Source organism: Salvelinus sp. IW2-2015, unplaced genomic scaffold, assembly GCF_002910315.2.
Source record: "Salvelinus sp. IW2-2015 unplaced genomic scaffold, ASM291031v2 Un_scaffold2434, whole genome shotgun sequence".
Taxonomy (NCBI): Eukaryota; Metazoa; Chordata; class Actinopteri; order Salmoniformes; family Salmonidae; genus Salvelinus; species Salvelinus sp. IW2-2015.
In genome coordinates, this window is record NW_019943755.1 from 49,813 (window position 1) to 63,777 (window position 13,965).

The 13,965-nt window shown below is 44.5% G+C and overlaps 1 pseudogene; it reads right to left on the minus strand.

Annotated features, from left to right (window-relative positions):
- Nucleotides 1-626: 626 nt before the first annotated feature.
- The window catches only part of LOC112073950 (alpha-enolase-like), a 36,350-nt pseudogene continuing 23,011 nt past the window's right edge, over nt 627-13,965 (minus strand).

The window sequence follows — 13,965 nt, forward strand, 5'->3', positions numbered from 1 at the left end:
GAACTTTTTTCTGAGGTCTTGGCTGATTTCTTTGTTTTCTATGATGTCAAGCAAAGAGCACTGAGTTGAAGGTAGCCTTGAAATACATCCACAGGTACACCTCCAATTGATTCAAAGATGTCAATGAGCCTATCAGAAGCTTCTAACGCCATGACATCATTTTCTGGTATTTTTCAACTGTTTAAAGGCCACAGTCAACTTAGTGGTATGTAAACTTCGACTCACAGTGACTTATAAGTGAAAATAATCTGTCTGTAAACAACTGTTGGAAAAAATTGCTTGTGTCATGCCAAAGTAGATGTCCTAACTGACTTGCCAAAACTATAGGTTTGTTTATCAGAAATGTGTGGAGTGGTTGAAAAAAACGAGTTTAATGACTTCAACCTAAGTGTATGTAAACTTCCGACTTTCAACTGCAGGTCTCAAGACACGTCACTAAGTTTGTACAAATCATTGCAAAAGGTATTAACATTAACTTGTACAATCATTCCAGAGTCATGCGATTCTGTTCGTCTACACGGTATCCGCCTGGATACGAGGCTAATAAAATGTTATGGCAATAGTTGCCAGTATAAACAGTTAGATACATTTTCTTGTGACAAGAAAGCACACAGGGACACCGAATGAACATCTCTTTGTCCGTTTCAAAAGGAGATTGTTTATTTCTTGTAATTCTGCCAACGTTTTACAGAGCAACACCAGGAACATCTCTTCAGAGGACACATTGGCACAATACATTACTCCTGATCCTGCTTCAATTAACAGCACAGTGTAAACTTATAAAGTTAGCTGCTCCCCTAGAATGTAGTAGTCATAGGAGACAACCAAGAATCACTACAACTCACCAAGAACCAAAAAAAACCTCTCGTCTTCACACGACAATGTTACACACTGACCAAAGGACCGACTGAGGATTGAGGATGCCCAAATCATAGAGGATGGGTTGGTTACTGCGTGAGAGTTGAGATGAGGGTTTTACACAGTTGGACAGACTTGGACCTTAGGTTCCATTGCAATCCCGTTTCCATTCTTCCCCTCCTCCGGACCAGGCAAGGGCGACCTAGCGTGCTTTTTATGGTGGGTGTGTGTGTGGGGGGGGGGGGGGGGGGGGTTGTTAAATGGTATGTATGCAGGATGAAATCAAGAAGGCCCAAGGATAGAAGACCTCCTTAGATTGGGTGCCTGAAGTTTTTGCCAGCGAAAACAGCCTTGTCTCCAAGCTCCTCCTCAATCCTATGGAAGGGAAGGAAGTCAGACAGTTTGAGGTTTCAACACTTGAACCGTTATAACGGCTAAAAGAGGAAGTCATAAAACAGCCTAGTATTATCCTTAATATTTGTACATTTAGATGACTGATATTTGGGCCAAGTCTAGCTCGTTTAAGTCATATGATATATCTAATGAAGGAACATATGACATGGTAGATATCCTAGCGACAGCATTTTATACTGCTGAGTTAAGAGTTTTTAAAAAACGGAGCTCACCTGAGCAGCTGGTTGTACTTAGCCAGACGCTCAGACCTGCACGGAGCACCAGTCTTGATCTGGAGAAGGAAACACAGCATATCAATTACTGAAGTTCACTGGAACACAGCATACCAAGTTATCAGTACACTCACTGTAGCTCAGGGCAAACTGAACAACTTTGGTGAGGGAGCGTGCAGTTGCATTGAATGTAATAACATGTAGAATATCACTAAAGGACAGAACAAATGTCTGTCTGTAGAGGTTTGAGCCAACAACGCTGTGGTTTCCAGGCCACACCAGTAGTAATGTCTACGTATTGATCTGAAAAAGAGGTGAAGCCTACCTGTCCGGTGCAGAGACCGACAACCAGGTCAGCAATGAAGGTGTCCTCTGTCTCTCCAGAGCGATGGCTGACCATCACTCCCCAGCCGTTTGTCTGGGCCATCTTGCAGCTACACAGGAAACAGGTACAGGATCAATGTCTGTCTTTGTATAAAATGCTTGTGATGAATCAAATTCCCTTCTTGGGATTAATAAACAACAACTACTGCTGCTACCACCACCACTACCACCACTACCACCACCACTGCTACCACTGCTACCACTACCACTACCACCACTGCTGTTGTTTCCCTGAGCAAGTCAAAATGGATGCCAGTGGTACAGAGCCAGTTGGTGTCGCTCACTAAATATGAATTGGTTGCCTGTGTGTGGACCAGTACTCACGCCTGCAGGGACTCTGTGACGGAGCCGATCTGGTTGACCTTGAGCAGCAGGCAGTTGCAGGCCTTGTCGGCCACACCCTTGGCGATGCGCTTGGGTTGGTGACGGTTTCAGATTCGTCAGCCCACCCCTGGATGCTGTCTCCGCGTGAACTTGGACCACGCCGCCCAGTCATCCTGGTCAGGATCCTCCATAGGACACCACTGTAGAAACAGAGGAGGATGGTGTGAATGGGGTAAGTTGTTAGAGCACGTCTGTTGAGGACAACTACTGGGGAGAGATGGTAAGCAACTTTAAAGTCCTAATTGACTGCAATTAGAATTTGTTGTTTCAACGATTTACCTTCGGTTCGCATACATCAGGATAAGCTTCTAAGCTAGGAATAGTATAAACAGTAAAACGTTAAAGTATATACATATTACTGTATTACAGTATTAAAGTAATTACAGTATTAAAGATTAAAAGTATTACAGTAACGTTACTGTTAAGAGAGGCTTGGCCTGCTTACAGGGGGCGAAAGTCAGTCACTACGAGCCTAATCACAGAAATGGCAACCAAACCTATTCCCTAACAGTTAAGTGCACTTAACTATTAACGCAGAGCCCTATGGGTGGAGTGTGTCCCTATAGGAATATCTGCCATTGGGGACCTGTAAACGGGAGTCTTAACAGTACAAATGAGATGAGTGTTTTCCTCAGTAGGAGACCTGGGTATCCTTCATTAGTGGTCCGTGGTAGCTGCCGAACCCCCAGGCCAACCATCCCCCTTGGGTGATGCGGGGCCATGGTCCAAAAGTAGGCACTATATGGAATAGCTCCTGGTTCTAAAGTAGTGCCATATTAGGGAATAGGGCTCGTCTAGTAGTGCACTATATAGGGAATAGGGCTCTGGTCTAAAGTAGTGCACTATATAGGGAATAGGGCTCTGGTCTAAAGTAGTGCACTATATAGGGAGTAGGGCTCTTGTCTAAAGTAGTGCACTATATAGGGAATAGGGCTCTGGTCTAAAGTAGTGCACTATATAGGGAATAGTGTGGCATTTGGGACACACGAACACCAACCTGGGTAATCCTTGACGAAGCTCTTGTAGAGGTCTCCCAGCTGGTCTGGGGTGATGTAACGGCTGGAGTCGTCGGGTGACTTGAAGTCCAGGTCGTATTTCCCGTCCTTGTAGAACTCGGAGGCAGCCACGTCCATGCCGATAACAATCTTGTCGGTGTAGCCGGCTTTGCTAATGGCTTCCTTCAGCAGCTCCAGAGCTGAGAGGAACATAGATAAATTACAGTTAAGATTCCCTCACCATAAATAATGAGATTTGTTGGGCTTTATATATTTATTCATTCATTCTTAGGCTCCCTGTCTAACTCCTGACCTATGTAGAGAGTGTTCATATGCTGTTTAATATGACATGTAGCCTATTTGAAATGATGTCCGCTTCTTAAATTCACCTTTTCATATTTATTCAAAAACTTTTCATTCAAATCCATATGGTTTGGTTTCAATACTTTGAAAACCAATTGGTAGGTCCATTGAGTCACTAAAATAGATAGGTGTTGGTTAAACTGTGATTTTAATGAATGGAGCAAATTTGGAGCGGGAGTAAAAAAAAAATCTGTGAGTGTGGAAACGTTTTTTTAGCAGAGCGTTAGGAAAGACATGGAGTGGAGCAGAGCGGAGCACCGGAGCGGAGCGTATGAGTGGGATTTCCAACCGCTCAACTCCACTCACATGTGCTGATTGAAATTCACTGAGCTACACTGAGTCAAACAGAGCTACCACAGTGGCTGCCCAGTCTGTACATTATTCAGTATTGGATTGAGGCCTTCGTTTAGAAAATCATCTGTCGCCTCCGGAGTAGCATTCCTAGGCAATGAATAGAAAGCGCCACACCCACATAGGGTCACGGTGGTGTGAACTCTACGGGAGGGGAAGATGGGGGAGAGGAGGCGAAGGAGTCTTAGGTGAAGTACTAGAGGGTTCTAGGAATGTTAAACTCAGTGGACATTCCCTCTCAGCTAAGGCGCAGAAGTGTAAGGAAGTAGTATCACACAGCTGATTATCCAACTGAAGTTGACGCCGCAGTGGTGCCATACTGCTGGTCATGTGACAACTGTTGCTGTAGAAAAGGACTATACATCTGACTGATTAATGGATTGATTGATTAAGTGACTGACGCTCATCCTCTCTCTCACCTTCTTTGTTCTCCAGGATGTTAGGGGCGAAGCCTCCCTCGTCTCCCACGTTAGTGGCGTCCTGGCCGTACTTCTTCTTGATGACGTTCTTCAGGTTGTGATAGACCTCGGCTCCGATCCTCATGGCCTCCTTGAAGGTGCTGGCTCCTACAGGGAGGATCATGAACTCCTGCATGGCCAGCTTGTTGCCTGCGTGAGAACCTCCGTTGATCACGTTGAAGGCCTTGGACAGAGACAACAGAGGTTTGAACTGAAGTTTCAAATCAAACTGAAGTTTCAAATCAAACAAAATGAAAAAGTGTTCAAAGACGACTGAAGAAAGAGTACAACGTACAGTTGAAGTCGGAAGTTTACATACACCTTCGCCAAATACATTTAAACTCAGTTTTCACAATTCCTGACATTTAATCCAAGTAAATATTCCCTGTCTTAGGTCAGTTAGGATCACCACTTTGTTTTAAGAATGTGAAATGTCAGAATAATAGAAGAGAGAATGATTCATTTCAGATTTAATTTCTTTCCTCACATTCCCAGTGGGTCAGAAGTTTACATACACTCAATTAGTATTTGCTACCATTGCCTTTAAATTGTTTAACTTGGGTCAAACATTTCGTGTAGCCTTCCCCAAGCTTCCCACAATAAGTTGGGTGAAATTTGTCCCATTCCTCTTGACAGAGCTGGTGAAACTGAGTCAGGTTTGTAGGCCTCCTTGCTCACACATGCTTTTTCAGTTCTGCCTACAAATTTTCTATAAGATTGAGGTTAGGGCTTTGTGATGGTCACTCCAATACCTTGACTTTGTTGTCCTTAAGCCATTTTGCCACAACGTTGTAAGTATGCTTGGGGTCATTGTCCATTTGGAAGACCCATTTGCGACCAAGCTGTAACTTCCTGACTGATGTCTTGAGATGTTGCTTCAATATTTCCACATAATTTTCTTACCTCATGATGCCATCTATTTTGTGAAGTGCACCAGTCCCTCCTGCAGCAAAGCACCCACACAACATGATGCTGCCACCCCCGTGCTTCACGGTTGGGATGGTGTTCTTCGGCTTGCAAGGCTCCCCCCTTTTTCCTCCAAACACAACGATGGTCATTATGACCAAACAGTTCTATTTCTATTTCATCAGACCAGAGGACATTTCTCCAAAAAGTTCGATATTTGTCCCCATGTGCAGTTGCAAACCGTAGTCTGGCTTTTTTATGGCGGTTTTGGAGCAGTGGCTTCTTCATTGCTGAGCGGCCTTTCAGGTTATGTCGATATAGGACTCGTTTTACTGTGGATATAGATACTTTTGTACCCGTTTCCTCCAGCATCTTCCCAAGGTCCTTTGCTGTTGTTCTGGGATTGGGTTGCACTTTTCGCACCAAAGTACGTTCATCTCTAGGAGACAGAACGCGTTCTTCTCGAAGCGGTATGACGGTTGCGTGGTCCTAAAAATATTTTTCTGAGGTCTTGGCTGATTTCTTTTGATTTCTCATGCTGTCAGCAAGGCGGACTGATGTTGAAGGTATGACCTTGAAATACATCCACAGGTACACTCCAATTAAACTCAAATGATGTCAATTCGCCTATCAGGAGCTTCTAAAGCCATGAACTCAGTTTCTGGAATTTTCAAGCTGCTTAAAAGGCACAGTCAACTAGTGTATGTAAACTTCTGACCCACTGGAATTGTGATACAGTGAATTATAAAGTGAAATAATCTGTCTGTAAACAATTGTTAGAAAAAGGACTTGTGTTATGCACAAAGTAGATGTCTTAACGACTTGCCAAAAACTATAGTTTGTTAACAAGAAATTTGTGGAGTGGTTGAAAAACTATTTTAATGACATCCAAATTAGGTATGTAAACTTCCGACTTCAACTGTAAGTCAGCTTTAGCTCAGCAGGATAACAAGTCTTGGTCACATAAAGATTACTCACACATTAGTAAACGCAGACTTAAATGGGACTGGGAGAATGCCATTAACTATAATGGGAACTGGGAGGAATGACGTTACTTGAATGGGGACTGAGAAGGATGACGATTAATGGGAACTGGAGGGATGACGATAAACTTAGATAGACTGGGAGGATGACGATTATGGGACTGGGGAGGAATGACCGATACTACTAGGGACTGGAGGATGACGGATACGACTTAATGGGACTGGAGAAATGACGATTAATGGACTGGAGATAAGATTACTCGGGACTGGGAGGATGACGATAAACTTAATGGGACTGGGAGGATGACGATTAATGGGGACTGGAAGGATGACGTTAAACTTAATGGGGACTGGTAGGATGATGATAAACTTACGGGGACGGGGAGGATGACATTGGGATTGCCAGCGAGGTCAGCGATGTGACGGTAAAGGGGGACGCCTTTCTCAGCAGCACCGGCCTTGCACACAGCCAGGGACACGCCCAGGATGGCGTTGGCACCAAACTTAGCTGAGGGGGGGAACAGAAAACGAAGAGCCCATAAAACAAACAATTTCTGCCTTTTTCCCTCATTTTCCTGAATTGTTGATTTGGGCTGTATTCAAGTTGACTGCTGTTCTTTTTGTTTGCCTAGGGACTACAGAAGGTAACATGACATGTCTGTACCTGCATTGAAGCCTATTACACTGGAATGCACTGCCTTCCCTGTACACTCTTAACTCTATGCTAAAATTCCATATACCAACAAAAGGAAAGTAACCTACACTTGTTCTCTGTGCCGTCCATGTCCAGCATCAGCTGGTCAACCTTCTCCTGCTCCAGGACGTTGACATTCTGAACAACAGGACAGGACACAGAACAACACACTGGTCATTAGAGAGATGGGAGGGAACTGACAACAAACAGACAAAAAAGGTTAGTTCAAAGTTCAAACAGGTTAGCTCAAAACACCTGTCTCGAAGGACGTTTAGATTCACTAGTACACACTACACACAGCATCTTGAGGTGCTACTAGCCAGGTTAGGTAAATTACCTGAGACCTCTGTAACTCTGGTCACTGAGGTGAGTACAGTGTTGTATACATACCAATAATAACATCTTACAGATAAGTTCAACAGACCAAGAGGATGTATTGTATCTGGCAAACTCCATGGGGTAAAGAAGAACTCCAAATGGAACTTGAAGTGATGTCTCTTCTCTTACACTCTGACTTCATTGTACTCAGTCAGGATTGTTCATAGCTGCTCTATGCCATACTGTACATTCTATGCAACACTGACTTGACCACTAGCACAACATGCAGAATGTTAGTCAAACAGTAAATGTTCCTACCTGCCGTACAAGTGCAGGTGCAATAGTTTTATTGATATGATCAACAGCTTTTGAGACACCTGCAGAGGGACAAGCAGAGCGTCACGACCCAGGGAGAAGTAGACCATGCAAGAGCAGCAGGCATTACTAGACGATCACAGAGCAAGATCTCGCTAATATTATCTGCTGTGGTGGCAGCAACTAGGCTGGTTAAACAAACATCACGTGGAATGATCTACTATCGGGATCATGGGGTAATCACAGAAATAGAATGACAATATGGCCGCCGGCCGGTCCACCTATCCCCGGAACGTTGACTTGGAGGAATGTCCCTTCTATTCATTATATTTTTATGGCCGTAATAACGATTTAGAAAATCTGTGATCGTCTGTGAATGCCTGCGACAGAGGTTAGTTAGTTGTCAAATCACGGCAAACCCACTCGAAAGTCATGCTTTCATCATCAACCAGTTCATTTCAGTGTTATCTCTGTCTTACTCCTGTTGCTCCTCCACACTGTGTATTTACCTGGTTACACAGAGCCGGGGCCAAGAACTCATTAATATGTTTAACAGCCCTTTTCACCCCTGACAGGAGGAGGAGAGAAGGATGAAGTGTCAGAGAAAGAAATTATGAAGAACGAAGGAAAGAAAGAAAAATGTAATGGAAAAATGGTATAGAGTGAGCTGTGTACTAGCCTGGTCCCAGATCTGTCTGTGCTGTCTTGCCCAACTCCTATGGTTATTACCACGCCAACCACACGAGCTGGCCATACAACACAACGAGATCTAGGACCAGGCTAGAGTACGTGGACATTGGAAATTAAAGCAAACATTGGAAACTAGCTATGATACATTCTAAGATTAGGTTGTTGCTAAAGTCCCCTCAAAATACAGTGCCTATAGCCTAGTGAAAAGTCTACACATACCTAGCACAGTCTTCACATTTTTATTTATCTAAAAATGGATTACATTTGAAAGTGAAAGAAAGTTATAGAAACATTTCCAAATTAATAAAAAAATAACATGTCTTTTGATTTGCGTATGTCATCACACCCCTGTGTTAATACTTGATGGAGGCACCTTTGGCAGCTATTACAGCTGTAAACCATTTTGAATAAGATTCTACCAACTTTGCACAACTCTTACAACCCCATAATGACAAAGCGAAAACAGGTTTTTAGACTTTCTTTATAAAAAAGAAAAAGCAGAAATACCTTATTTACATAAGTATTCAGACCCTTTACTATGAGACTCAGAATTAAGCTCATAATTATTCTTGAGATGTTTCTACAACTTGATTGGAGTCCACCTGTGGTAAATTCAATTGATTGGACATGATTTGGAAAGGGACACACATGTCTATATAAGGTCCCACAGTTGTCAGAGCAAAAAACAAGCCATGAGGTAAAATTAATTGTCTGTAGGATTGTGTGGAGGCACAGATTTGGGGAAGGGTACCAAAAAATGTCTGCAGCATTGAAGGTCCCCAAGAACACAGTGGCCTCCATCATGCTTAAATGGAAGAAGTTTGGAACCACCAAGACTCTTCCTAGAGCTGGCCGCCTGGCCAAACTGAGCAATCGGGGGAGAAGGGCCTTGGTCAGGCAGGTGACCAAGAACCCAGTGGTCACTCTGACAGAGCTCCAGAGCTCTCTGTGGAGATGGGAGAACCTTCCAGAAGGACAACCATCTCTGCAGAACTCCACCAATCAGGCCTTTACGGTAGAGTGGCCAGACGGAAGCCACTCCTCAGTAAAAGGCACATGACAGCCCACTTGGAGTTTGCCAAAAGGCACCTAAAGGACTCTCAGACCATGAGAAACAAGATTCTCTGGTCTGATGAAACCAAGATTGAACTCTTTGGCATGAATGCCAAGCGTCACATCTGGAGGAAACCTGAAGCATGGTGGTGGCAGCATCATGCTGTGGGGATGTTTTTCAGCAACAGGGACTGGGAGACTAGTTAGCTTCGGGGGGAAAGATGAACGGAGCAAAGTACAGAGAGATCCTTGATGAAAACCTGCTCCAGAGCGCACAGGACATCAGACTGGGGCGAAGGTTCACCTTCCAACAGGACAACGACCCTAAGCACACAGCCAAGACAACACAAGAGTGGCTTCAGGACAAGTCTCTGAATGTCCTTGAGTGGCCCAGCCAGAGCCAAGACTTGAACCCGATCGAACATCRCTGGAGAGACCTGAAAATAGCTGTGCAGCGACGCTCCCCATCCAACCTGACAGAYCTTGAGAGGATCTGCAGTGAAACWCCCCAAATACAGGTGTGCCAAGCTTGTAGTGTCATACCCAAGAAGACTCGAGGCTGTAATCGCTGCCAAAGGTGCTTCAACAATGTACTGAATAAAGAGTCTGAATACTTATGTAAATTTGATATTTCTGTTTTTAATTTTTATACTTTTGCAAAAATGTATAAAAACGTGTTTTTGCTTTGGCATTGGGTATTGTGTGTAGATTGATGAGGGAAAAAACTATTTATAAGGTTGTAACGTAACAAAATGTGGAAAAAGTCAAGGGGTCTGAATACTTTCCAAATGCACTGTATATCAATTGTTTTAATTTTAAGGCAGAAAAATGTGAAGACTGTGRAAGGGGTGTGTAGACTTTCACTATGCACTGTAAATGACTGGTAACTAGCTAGTCCAATCAGAACAGGGAGTGTTACTAGCTAGTCCAATCAGAAGAGGGAGTTGTGCGTACCTTTGCCCAGGTAGCGTGTCTTATCGTTGTCACGGAGCTCCAGAGCTTCATAGATACCAGTAGAGGCACCGCTGGGGACTGCAGCCCTGAACAGACCTGGAGAACACAGAATAAGAGAGGATGTAATGAGTCTATTTCATCTCTATTTACTGACATACTGTAGGATGAAACCTGAAGAAGACAGAAGTGAACCATGTGGCAGAACAGCACAAACTATGCAGTTCTGTCCTTGACCTGTTCTTGTCTATTGATGTTTTGTATTATGTAATTCTGTATTAAGTTTCATGTTTTGTGTGGAACCCCAGGAAGAGTAGCTGCTGCTTTTGCAACAGCTGATGGGGATCCTAATAAAATACCAAATCAGGTTCGGTATCCACAAACTGATCTGAAACCAGGTCCGGTATCCACAAACTGATCTGAAACCAGGTCCGGTATCCACAAACTGATCTGAAACCGGAGTACATAGTGCTCTGGAAACCTAGGATCAGTTTTGGGTCTTTTAAAACCATACATGAAATGAGGGGGTGGCAGATTGATCCATGTGATCACACTGACTATTCTGAGACACTTTGTTAATCATGGGCTAGACTACATTACCAGCAGATCGGGATCCACAGGATCCTTAACAGATTTGACTGGGAGTCCAGGGAGCTAATAGACTGTACTCCAGAGAAGATGCAATGTCTGAGAGCAACTATGTGGCTAGGAGTCCGAGGAATTAACGACAGTCTACCGAGACCAGAGATAATGAGATGCATGGTAGCGCGCAATCACATGCTGAGACTGAGTCAAGGACCTCAACAGTTACTAGGATTCCCAGGTAGTAGATAGTCAGCATTGACATGGATGGACTACAAGCAAGTTACCTCGAGATGACCCCAGTTAGCTAACACAGATTGACAGGCTCTGACTACAATGAATGCCGATGTGAGGTGCGGTATCCTAACGACATTAGCTGTCCATGATAGACGCCACGAGATCTGGCAAATTGTGGAGGGGCACAGTATACCGTAAGCCTTTGGACGTGAGTACAAGATGACGCAATTCAACGAAGTTGCAGTTTCGCCTAGAAGCGAGGCATTGAGACAGCTCCTCGACAGCAGGTCTACAGATTGAAGCATCGTGGCGGGATCAGTTCGACACAGTTCTGGCGAGGCAGATCTACAGCAGACATTGTGGTTACCGGGGATAGAAGTCCAGTCAGATGACCCTAAGACACATAATTTAGAGCTGATGACTCGAGTGACTGACAGTGAGATCAGTAGCTCAGAGACGACTACGAGACTACAGGTTTCTAAGATAGCTGGACATTGACGATGAGAGTTTCACAGACCTTACCATCATGACGCAGATCAGAGATGTGGAGCCGCAGTTGCGGTAATAACATTGCACTCTCGATATCAGAGACGAGACCAGAGGATACTCCCAGAGATAATCGCGAACATGAAGGAACTTGTACTTTATAACACATTGACTGATCCAGACTACATTACCGATCCAGTTCCTAACACATTGACTGATACAGACGATGTCTCCAGGATGCGACTGCTGTCTCAGCCTCAGGCACATACCAAGGGCAGACATTTTGGATTCAACCATGTGAAGAAAGATAATGGATATGCACATTTGATTCTAACTGCTCATAGGAGACACAGAGAGATTTAGGCCATAAATTCAGGATTACCAAATCATCTGGAAATCAGATATGGGATGCTTGATTATAGCCTAGCACTAAATCCCAATAAACCTACTCTGATTGATTAAGTCTAAGTGACTTGTTTTCAAGTCAACTTCAATCAAAACAGAAATACAAAGCATGCAACATATTGCATTTTGGTCACATGCAATCTCCATAGACAAACATTGGCAGTAGAATGGCCTTACTGAAGAGCTCAATGACTTTCAACGTGGCACCGTCATAGGATGTCACCCTTCCAACAAGTCAGTTTGCTAAATTTATGCCCTGCTAGAGCTGCCCTGGTCAACAGTAAGTGCTGTTGTGAAGTGTGAATGTCTAAGAGCAACAACGGCTCAGTCGCAAAGTGGTAGGGCACACGAGCTCACAGGACAGGACCGTTGGGTGCTGAAGAGCGTAGTGCGTAAAGAATATCTGTCCTCGGTTGCAACACTCACTACCGAGTTCCAAACTGCCTCTGGAAGAAACGTCAGCACAAGAACTGTTCGTTCGGGAGATTCATGAAATGGGTTTCCATGGCCGAGCAGCCACACACAAGCCTAACATCACCATGCGCACTGCCAAGCGTCAGCTGGAGTGGTGTAAAGCTTCCACCATTTACTCTGGAGCAGTGGAAACGTGTTCTCTGGAGTGATGAATCACACTTCACTATCTGGCAGATGGACTTGACGAACGAATCTGGSTTTAGCGGATGCCAGGAGAACGCTACCTGCCCCAATGCATAGTGCCAACTGTAACGTTTGGTGGAGGAGGAATAATGGTCTGGGGCTGTTTTTCATGGTTCGGGCTAGACCCCTTAGTTCCAGTGAAGGGAAATCTTAACGCTGCAGCATACAATGACATTCTAGAACATTCTGTGCTTTCAACTTTACGGCAACAGTTTGGGGGAAGGCCCTTTCCTGTTCCAGCATAACAATACCCCCGTGCACAAAGCATACAGAAACAGTTTGTTGAGATCGGTGTGGAAGAACTTGAATGGCCTACACAGAGCCCTGACCTCAACCCCATCGAACACATTTTGGGATGAATTGGAACGCCGAATTCACCCTTTAACCGAGAATAATACTGCAGTAAGTTCATCTTTTGAACTCGTAGGTATCTTTTTATATCATAGGCCTACATTCTGTTAGATACCTTTGTCTACCTACTAATAGCCAAATATGGCTTCTTCTTTTTTTTGTGGGTAGAAAACCCATCAATCAGAGGATGTGAAAGTCACTTTCACCCCAGAGGATTCCTCCTGGATCTGAACATAGAAACGGAAACAAAAGACGATATAGAGAATGTAATTCAAGCCCCTTTATGTTATATATCAGAGACACGTTACATCTGGCTGCAGATGCCCTTCTGGGATACTGGAGGACTGGAGTTGGACTGTTAGGGGTACTGGAGGACTGGAGTTGGACTGTTAGGGGTACTGGAGGACTGGAGTTGGACTGTTAGGGGTACTGAGGAAGAGATGGATAGGTTGGGACTGTTAGGGGTAACTGGAGGAACATGGAAGTGTTGGACTGTTGGAGTTACTGGAGGACTGGAGTTGGGACTGTTAGGGGTACTGGGAGGACTGGAGTTGGACTGTTAGGGGTACTGGAGTTAAAGACTGAGTTGGGACTGTTAGGGGTACTGGAGGAACTGGAGTGGACTAGTTAGGGGTATGGAGGACTTGGAGAGTTAGGAGCTGTTAGGGGTACTGCGAGGACTGGAGTTGGACTGATTAGGGGTACTGGAGGACTGGAGTTGGACTTGTTAGGGGTACTGGAGGACTGGAGTTGGACCTGTTAGCGGCGGAGATGGATGGACTGGGCAGTACTGGAGGACTGGACAGTTGTTTTACGGGGTACTGAGGACGGAGTTGGACTTACGGGTACGGAGCTGGATTGCGACTGTTACGCGGTATGGGAGGACTGGAGTTGGACTGTACGGTGTATGGAGGACTG